This window comes from Otolemur garnettii, unplaced genomic scaffold (genome assembly GCF_000181295.1).
Source record: "Otolemur garnettii isolate 467f Iridium unplaced genomic scaffold, OtoGar3 scaffold00068, whole genome shotgun sequence".
Taxonomy (NCBI): Eukaryota; Metazoa; Chordata; class Mammalia; order Primates; family Galagidae; genus Otolemur; species Otolemur garnettii.
The window spans coordinates 1,740,581-1,750,414 of NW_003852463.1; the positions used below are offsets into that span (position 1 = coordinate 1,740,581).

Sequence of the window (9,834 nt, forward strand, 5' to 3'; positions counted from 1 at the left end):
TTTTGGTTGCAGCCGTCATTGTTGTTTGGCGGGTCCGGGCTGGGGATTCGAAGCCGCCACCTTAGGTGTACGTGGCTGGCGCCTTAGCCAGTTGAGCTATAGGCGCCGAGCCTGCCCTTGGGATTTTTAAAGAAATGTGTATACATTTCTGAACACTTGCCTTATTTGCCCTATTCAGTTTTCCCAGACTATGGGGTGATGCCTATTATATGTTTCATCGCAAAGTTTTACCAAATCACCTCATCTGAGCCATGCATTTCTAGGCAAATTTATTTCTAGATGTTTCAGAGTTTTTGTTACTGTTGAAGATGAACTCTTTTCTTCCATTATATCTTTTGCGCAGTGTTGGTGTCCTCAGGTTCTCCTTAATGAATTACCCCCTAGACGCCTCCGGAGGAATGTCTTTCCACAGCCTCTCATTTTAGGCTGACAATATGAAGATCGCTTGCCCACCCTGCGACTTGCGCTCTGACGCAGGGCCAGGCGCAGAGTGAAAGCGGTTCTCCTGGGTGGCTCAGGTTACCCGAGGAACCATAGCAACTGTCCCCTGGCCCAGCGAACACAGCCTGGGGTCGGGGCAAGACAGAGCAGCCTGCTCTGCCTCCTTTTGGGACCTGTCTGGGAACGAGTTTCCAGGTGTCCACACTTCCTCCACAGCCTCAACGATTTCCATTTGCCTTTGTCAAATGATGTCTCCACTGTAATTTTGCCAAGGGCCCTGGTTGCCTCCTTGGGGGTCTGGCCCGCTTAGGTAGAGGGATGTCATCCAGCAAAATCTCATTCTTCCCTGCGGGAGATACATCTTCTGCGGGCGTCCCTCCCGCTGGCTGACTGGCTGCCTGCTCCACGGCAGACCTCTAGAGGGCAGCAGAGAGCAGAGAGATGGGAGAATGGCATGTGGTTCCGGGGGAGCACCAAAGCCCGCTCCGCTCCAATACCGCTCACCCCCGGGCCATGCGCAGGACAGACGTGCTGTGAGCTTCCTGGGGGTGTAATAATTGCAGCACTATTAGTAGTTAATACTAATTATTCCCCTTGGGCCAGGCATCAACCTAAAATTCCATATACATTGATTCAGGTAACATCCTTTGAGGCAGATGTGATTAATATTCCCATTTTTGCAGTTAAGGAAATTGAAGTAGAAAAAAAAAATAACTTGCTCACTTTCCCACAGGTAGTGGAGCCAGGATTTGAACCTAATCATTTATGAGCCAGGCTCTATTCTAGGTATCAAAGATACATCAGCAAACAAGACAAAGTCCCTGCCATATTAGATAAACAGACAATAAATAAGCAAACACACAATATAGTTTGGGCTAGAAAAGCCATTTAGGTGAGTAAAGCAGAGTTAAGAACAAGAGAGGGGCATTTTAGATGGACTGGCCAGAGAAAGTGTTCTTGGGGAGATGGCATTTGACCGGAGGGTTGAAGGAGCAAGTCATGCTGAAGTATGGGGAAACAGTGAGTGGTCCTGAGGTGGAAATGAACTTGAGGTGTTAGAGGAACAGCAAGACATGCATTGTGGCCAGTGCAGAGGGAGCCAAGGCCACAGACCACAGCAGCAATTGGGAAGTAGGTGGAGATGGTGAAGGGAGAGGACCCATCCACAGCAAAACCTGGGCACAGCCTCTATGGTTTCTCAGTTCCTTTAAGATATCTCTCATCTTTCTTCACCTCTCCACAGAGTTCTGACACCATCACATTATGTTCCTTTCTCAACCCTGGATATGGTTCAAAAGCAGCTAAAGCAGACAAGAATCTAGGGCAGCCAGTATTGTACCACCTGCCAAAGCTTGGCACAAACAATTTGGAAGCCAAAAATTGCACACACTGGAGTGAGGCTTGCCCAGCTTGTGGGAACTTCTCGTGGTAAAAATTTTAGGTTAAACATGCGAGGGCCCCCAATTCACCCTTAGTCCCACTAACAAGGGCCTAAGCCTTGTAGGTCTCTCCAGGGTAGGAAGCTTCTCACTATCTGGAACTTTGTCCCCATGCCCAGGTGCTATAGCAAACCTGCCTAAACCCTGTCTGGATGTTAAATCCAGCGGGGGTTCAGATGGAATTGAGCCAGCAGAGGGAAAGGCACCTGTCTCTGTGAGCAGCCACCCTTGTCTGCCAGGTATCTGGACGAGGAAAATGAAGGCACAGAAGTCAAATGCTGCAAATTATAGTTGTCCCTCTGTATCTACCATGGGACTGGTTCCAGGATCCCCATGGGGACACTAAAATTTGAGGATGCTCAAATCTTTTACATAAAGTGGAATAGTATTTGCATATAACCCATGTAAATCCTTCTATATACTTTGAATCATCTCCAGATTACTTATAATACCTAATATATGTAAATACTATGTAAATAGTTGTTATACTCTAATTTTTGTACTTGTATTATTTTTTATTGTTGTAGTTTCAGTTTTTTTTTTTGGAATATTTTTGACCTATTGTTGGTTGGATCCCTGGATATGGAACCTGCAGACATAGAGAGACAACTGTACCAGAATCTTTGGGTCCTCCTCCTGGTAGATCCCTGGTGAGGAGGTGGGCCCATGTCGAGTTCTGCTTTTGCCTGGCTTAGAGCCGGCAACCAGGGGGGCCTGAACAATCTAACCCAGGATTCCTTCACTATGGCACCACTGACAGTGGGACCAGATGATACTCTGTTGTCAGGGCTGTCTTGATAGGACATTAGCAGCATCACTAGAAGCCAGAAGTACCTTTCCTCCAGGAGTGATCCTCCCCTCTGCATAACTAGAAATGTCTCCAAACATTGCCAAATGTCTGTGGTGTGTGGGGGAGTGATGCCTCTGGATGAGGAGGGGCCAACACTTACCCGTTTACCTAATCCAGTGCATAAGTCTCCTTTGTTCCCACTCTGGTGGCAAGGAAGGGTTGAAAGCAACCCCTAAGCATTTACCCTATGGCCAAAGCCAGGTGGTGGCTGGCTTGCCACATCCTTGGCTGTAACATGGAAGGCTAGAGGGCAGTGAGAAGAGAGAAAAGGGCTGGCCAGATCTTCCCTCAACATTTTTGGCCCATAATACTAAACCCTGGCCTAACCACCCCTTCCACCACCACACTTCTGCCACTCTGTATATTGACTTTGTTCTCTCCCACTGAAGACAGGCTCTTTTCCGAGATGAAAGGGAACTTAGGGCAAGAGAAGAAGGTCAATGGGTGGGCTGATTTAGACCAAGAGATTGGCAGAGCATGAGTAAGAGGTTATGAGTATCAGTGAGGGAAGAGAGGAAGGGATTCATCATGAGGTCCAGAACAGAAGTGAAGTAAATGAAGCCACGAGAGGCTGGTATGGGGGGAGGAGGAAGATGTGTGAAGATCAGAGGTCTTCAGCAGGCTGAAAAGCAGCAAAGAATGCAGTTGTCCGTTAAGAATCTCAACAGCTAACCCAGCTCCATCAATATATATGTTTGTTCTTGTCCACAGACAAGACAACTTAGACTCAGAGAATTACAGGATATTAGAGCTTGAAAAAAACTTATGAGATGATTGAGATTAATCCACTTCCATTAATTTTTCAGTACTGGACTTTGAAGGTGATAGTTGTTTACAATCTTTAAGTTCCCTCTGTGCTTGGAATCAGAGAAGCAGCTAGAATTTAAAATCAATGTATAACAGCTAAAGCTGATTAAGAAATGTTATTTGGAATGTATAATTGGGCTTCCTAATTAACAAGTACAAACATAACAAGTACAAACTCTTCTTCAAGAACCCTGTGAGAACCCAGGAGCCAAAGTGATTTCCTTGGGGGGAACATAGCTCTGGGGATAGAATAAGATTCTCCAGATTCTTAATGATGTTTTACCATGGACCCATGTAGTCACAGCAGCTCACATTCATGTGTAGTTATCAGCATAATAGTAATAATAGGAGTCTCCTACTCCATCATTCAGGAAGATTGCTAACTCCTTCACTGCTATCATTGACATCACATCATCCATCTACACTTTAATCCTACAACTACTCCTCATTCCCCTCCACACCTCCTGCCTCATCCACACCTCGCACCCCATCCACATCTCACACCCCAAACACATCACACACCCTATCTATACCTCACATCCTATCCACTCCTCATACCCCATCCACACTTCACACCCCATACACATCTCACACCCCATCTATACTTCACACCCCATTCACACCTCACACTCTATCCACACTTCACACCTCATATATACCTCACACTCCATACACATCACACCCTATGCACCTTCACACCCTATCCACACCTCACACCCCATCTACACCTCACAGGCCATCTATATCTCACACCCTATCTATACTTCATACCCCATACATACCTCACACCCCATCTATACTTCATACCCCATATACACCTCACATCCCATATATATCACACCCTATCCACACCTCACACCCCATCTACACTTCACACTACATCCACACCTCAAACCCCATACACACCTCACACCTCCATCCACACCTCATACCTCATCTGTACCTCACACCCTGTCCACACCTCACATCTCCATCCACACCTCACACCCCATCTGTACCTCACATCCCACACCGCCATCTACATCTCACACCTCCATCTATACCTCACACTTCCACCGATACCTCACCACCTCTGTCTACACCTTGCCACTTCCATCTATACCTTCACTATCATACTGCTACTTCTACAACCAACCTCTTCACCTCTCTCATTTCCTCCATTATTACCACCATATCTTCCCTTTTGTCAGCAGGCAGTCCACAGCCATTCCTCTCTGGGTGGAGAGGCAAGTGTGGACTAGGAGGTTACCCAGACAGCTCTAGTCTAGAGAGGTCTTCAAGGTCTTGAGATAAAAAATGTCTCCAGTTTTGGTGTCACTTTATCCACCCCCGCCAAAATGATCATCTTGGAGAATTTTATTAAGATAGAAGTAGAGATACCTAAAAATAAGTATATTTGTTTATACAAATTCACTGACCACAGCATAGACCAGAACAATTTCAAAGCTATGTTATAATCTGGTACTTTTAGGTACCCGCAATGCAATAAGATCCTTTGCAGGCATCTCAGTGGTCCTCAAAGTTCTAACAACCCAAAACTTGGAGACATTCAAGTGAGCTGCAACTCTGAACCAAGTGGAGTCACCCTAGTATTTAAAAACAGAGCCAGATCACTGTGGGCTCCTGGAAAAGTCACTGCCCTGCTCTGCATCTCAGTTTTTCTCTGTTTAAAATGGGCAACCTTGCCTTGCAGTAGGGCTGAATTCTGTGAGGTCTCTTCCTGCTTTAACATCTTTCCAAGGTAGACTACAAAAGAGATTTGAAATAAAAACCATGCAGGCAGATAAAGCAACATTTCGAAATGAAGACTGGAACATGGCTTGGTGGGCTAGGGCGCCAGCCACATACACCTAAGGTGGTGGGTTCGAATCCAGCCTGGACCTGCCAAACAACAATAATGGCTGCAACTAAAAAATAGCCGGGCGTTGTGGCGGGCGCCTGTGGTCCCAGCTACTTGGGAGGCTGAGGCAGGAGACTCGCTTAAGCCCAGGAGTTGGAGGTTGCTGTGAGCTGTGAGGCCATGGCACTCTACCCAGGGGGACAGCTTGAGGCTCTGTCTCAAAAAAAAAAAAAAAAAAAAAGACTGGAACACATCACTGACATAAAAAGATCACCAAGTTAAATCCCAGGAGAAATTTAGAACAAAGACATCCATCTATGATCATGGCCAGCTCTATTCAGACCCTGCTCTACCCTAGTCTGTCAGTCAACCAGGCATCCATCCCTGACCCTGCAGGAGCGTCCCTCCCCCCACCTTAGTCACATGGCTAGCCGCCACTGAGCCCCAGAAGTCAATCTCCAATGCCCCAAATACTATTCAGCCTGGAAACCACAGAGAGCCCTTCTTGCCACCCAACAAGAGCAGAGCAGGTGGCTCTGGCCTCCCTGGGATTTGGATCCTGGTTTCCAGTGCTAAGAACACAAAGGTAAGTTTGCAGCTTGAAGCTTCAGAGAGAGTAGACAGAGCTATGCAGATATGGGAAAATGTGCTTCATAGTATGAGCACACAGTATTTAAGTGTGAGCTTCTCTCACACTGCAAAGGAGAATACCAGGATATCTGGGTGAATCCTCCAAATGAACATTGGATATTTGCCTTTCCTTTAAAGATTATACTCTTTCTATCACCATAGTGCCTTCTGTTCATTGGTTTTGGTTGGAAAATCTCACTCCAAATTAACAGAAATTACAGTGTACTGCCTAACACTGTGGAGAGATAGTTCTATCTTGTCCTCAGCTGGTGGAACCAAGAATCTTCCTCTTCTAGGCACATAACTTTTTGTTGTCTTTGTCCAACTTGTGAGACTGGCTAACATATTTATGGAGTAAATAAAACCCTGAGATTTGCTTCTTTCCCCAGAAAACCATGGGAAAATAAATTCCATGTGTTAATGTAACATCTTGGGCTAGAAACCGAGTAACAATTCACCTCATTTTGTTATACATTTTTGTTTTTAAATTTTGGAGACAGTACCTGGTTTTGTTACTGCTAGTTTGCTTAGGGATATACTGTTGTTTGCTCTGTCCTTTCTCTCCTGGGGCATGCATGTGTGTTTCAGTCTGCAGGGCCCTGAGGCAATGGACAAGCCACTGATTGGGAGGGTGGCCTTTCTCTGGTTTCTAGCTCAGCTTTCTAAAGCCCAGCATGACCCTGTGTCATTCTTGTCGATTCAGTTCACAAAATAATCCCACATAAGCCCTTGGGGAAGTCCTTTTCTAAAATATTTTGAGCTATCAGAGGGGCTCATCAGACACCATGTTGGCTGGTCTAGAGTTCTTAGGTATCAAGGTCAAAAGGTTTAAAAGACCCTGTGGGAGGAAAGGCTCCCCAAAAGTGCATCAATGCATGTGGCACAACCTTTTTTCTAGTTCTTTTTTCTTCCAGCGACATGGATGTCTAATCTTAGGACTGTTTTATATACTTTGCTCTTCTTCTCTATTAATTAAACTGTTTTGTTCCATTGCCAGTGTCCCATGCCAATATCTGGAACAAAGTGTACACTCAATGAGGATTTGTTGGATTGGATTGATGACCCTTGTGGATGGGGAGGAGGTGGATGGCTAAATGCTGGATGGTGACTAAAATGTACTGTACATCTTTAAGGCTGGGTGTATTGCTATTTCCTTGCTGCACTGGACACGAAGGATGCCTGGGCAGGGAGCCCTGAGTATGTTTGCCAGAGTGACACTCTTGTCTTAGTCTTCCAGGCTTGGAGTATTGATTTTGTCAGTGGGTTTTGGATATTCTCAGGGATCCCAAATGTGATTCCAGGCTGGTAGTAGGGTAGTGAAATGGAAAGGAGCCTTTGATTCAGGCCAGAAGTGAATTTGGCATGATCCCTCACCATAAAGCCATGCTCAACGCCAAGGTCATCTGGGATCTAGAGATGGACGGGAGAGTAATGCTGAGCTAGTTGGGCAGTGGAGGGACTGATGGCAGGAAAAGCTGCTGTTACAAGTTCTTTCTTTTGCTGCATGCCAGGGGCTGATGTGTGCTAGCACAATTCCTTTGACAACATATTGTAGTGGTTGCACTGGGTGCTACTCTTTGGATGTGAGTAACTCAGATCAACTGAAAGTAAATGAAGAGAAAAGTTGGATTAATTTTAAGGTTCTTGGGAGGGAGGTCTTGTGGATAGGAATTCAGCCACAGCTCAGGAATGGCTTAGAACCCAGAAGTGAAAGATTGTCAGAAACCCATATGAGGCTGGGTGGGTGCTGGCTCATAACTCATGAGTTCCCAACTTAACCCATGAAACAGCATTTCTATCTCCAGCATTTTAAATAATTCATACTAATTCAATGTCAGATATTTTGCTCTTATAATCTCATTTAATCCTCACTACAATTCAGTGAGGCACATAATTTTCACCCTCATTTTAAAGATGAAGAAAGGGAGACTAAAAATTAAGTGATTTGTTATGGATCACAGAGCCAGCCATAGTGAAGCCAGGATTCAAATTGGACTTTTTTTTTTTTTTTTTGAGACAGAGTCTAACTCTGTTGCCCCAAGCTAGAGTGCTATGGTGTCCTAGCTCACAGCAACCTACAACTCTTGTGCTCAGGTTTCCTTTTGCTTCATCCTCCCAAGTAGCTAGGACTAAAGGCACCTGTCACAACACCTGGCTAGTTTTTCTATTTTTAGTAGAGATGGGGTCCTGCTCTTGCTCAGGCTGGCCTTGAACTCCTGAGCTCAAGCAATCCACCCACTTTAGCCTCCCAGAGTGTTGGGACTGCAGGTGTGAGCCAGTGCCCCTGGCCTAGCTTGGGAATTCTTATGGTTGGGAGACTAGCTACTGGTCAGAGCAGTAGCTAAGCCAAATGCTTTCCATATGGCTGACTCAATTTTGGATGGGTGGCTTCCTTTGAGGATATCTAGAATAGCCTGGGTTCCTCTCCTATTTCTGTATAATCCTGGAAGGGAGCTTCTCTCAGGTTGTGTAAAGATGGGACCCAGCTCCAAGGAGGTGATGGGGAGATGGTCTCAACTACTCCAGCACTGGGAGAAATGCATCTCCCTGAGTATTAGCTACATTTTATCTCCATACTTCTATAGTCTTGAGGGGTTCTCATCTCTATCTTCATATATATTGCCACTTTGTATTTATTTTTATTTGGTTTCCAATCTAAGAATCCACAGTACTTCAAATATTAAAGAACATATTTTATCAACATGCTGGAAAACTCTGTTTCATTTGTAGGTGGTATTAGTCAGGAACTCTTCATTGCAAACATCAGAAACCTAACTCAAATGGGAGTACAAATAGGGTGAATTTAATAGCTCAACACAACTGAGACGGCTAGTTCAGAATTAACTGTCTCAGGGAGTCGTAGTGTTATTGGTGCTGTTTCTCTACTTTTCTTGAATGCTTCTTTCCACATGACAGGGAAAATGGTAACTCCCAAGTTTATCAGCTTAGCAATGGCAAACTGAGCAGTACCTTTGAATGAATTAAGCAGAAATGTCCTGGGAAAAATTCTGATAGGCCAAGCTTTGGACATGGAATCATTCCTGAACGTATCTCTTTTCTGGGAATGGAAAGTCTTAGATTGGCCAGACTGGGTCACATGGCCTTTCCTGCTTGGGGCTGGGGAGAAGTGGGGTCACCCCATTTGGAGGTGGTTCAATGGTGAAAAGGTAATCCATTGGCTGGGCACCTGTAGCTCAGCGGCTAGGGCACCAGCCACATACGCTGGAGCTGGCGAGTTTGAAACCAGCCCAGGCCACCAAACAAAAAAGGAAAACAAAAACCAAAAAAAAAAAAGAAATAGCCGGGCATTGTAGTGGGTGCCTATAGTCCCAGCTACTTGGGAGGCTGAGGCAAAAGAATCGCTTAAGCCTGAGAGTTGGAGGCTGCTCTGAGCAACCTACCTAGGGTGATAGCTTGAGACTCTGTCTCAAAAAAAAAAAAAAAAAAAAATAGAGGGGCAGCACCTGTGGCTCAAAGGAGTAAGGTGCCAGCCCCATATGTTGGAGGTGGGGGGTTCAAAACCAGCCCTGGCTGAAAACTGCAAAAAAAAAAAAACAACTCAGCTTCTCTACAGGCTTCACATTATGCTGGAGGAAGAATACATGTGTACAGAGCTTTTTAAAGATCACCAATGAATACATTTAACAGAAAGTTTAAATTGGAAGTTATTTCCTTAAAACAGCAATTTTTAAAATTTTTTATCTCAAGTTAATTTGAGGATACAAAAAATTTGATTATAATGTTTGCATTTGTTGCATTTATCTCAGGTTAATTTGAAGATCCAAATAATTAGATTATAATGTTTGCATTTGTTAGTCCCTGTCGTA

At 44.9% G+C, this 9,834-nt stretch overlaps 1 protein-coding gene across 2 annotated transcripts in view; it reads left to right on the plus strand.

Moving 5' to 3' along the window:
• The first annotated feature begins 1,723 nt into the window (after positions 1 to 1,723).
• Positions 1,724 to 9,834, plus strand: part of SLC4A5 (solute carrier family 4 member 5) — a 102,153-nt gene continuing 94,042 nt past the window's right edge. The window contains exons 1-2 of one of the 2 annotated variants that reach the window (XM_012807421.1): positions 1,724 to 1,835; positions 5,898 to 5,963. The gene's annotated coding sequence lies outside the window, so the exon portion shown is untranslated. Of the gene's footprint in view, positions 1,836 to 5,897; positions 5,964 to 9,834 lie in introns of those variants that run through there. The other variant, XM_003793385.1, reaches the window with a different exon arrangement.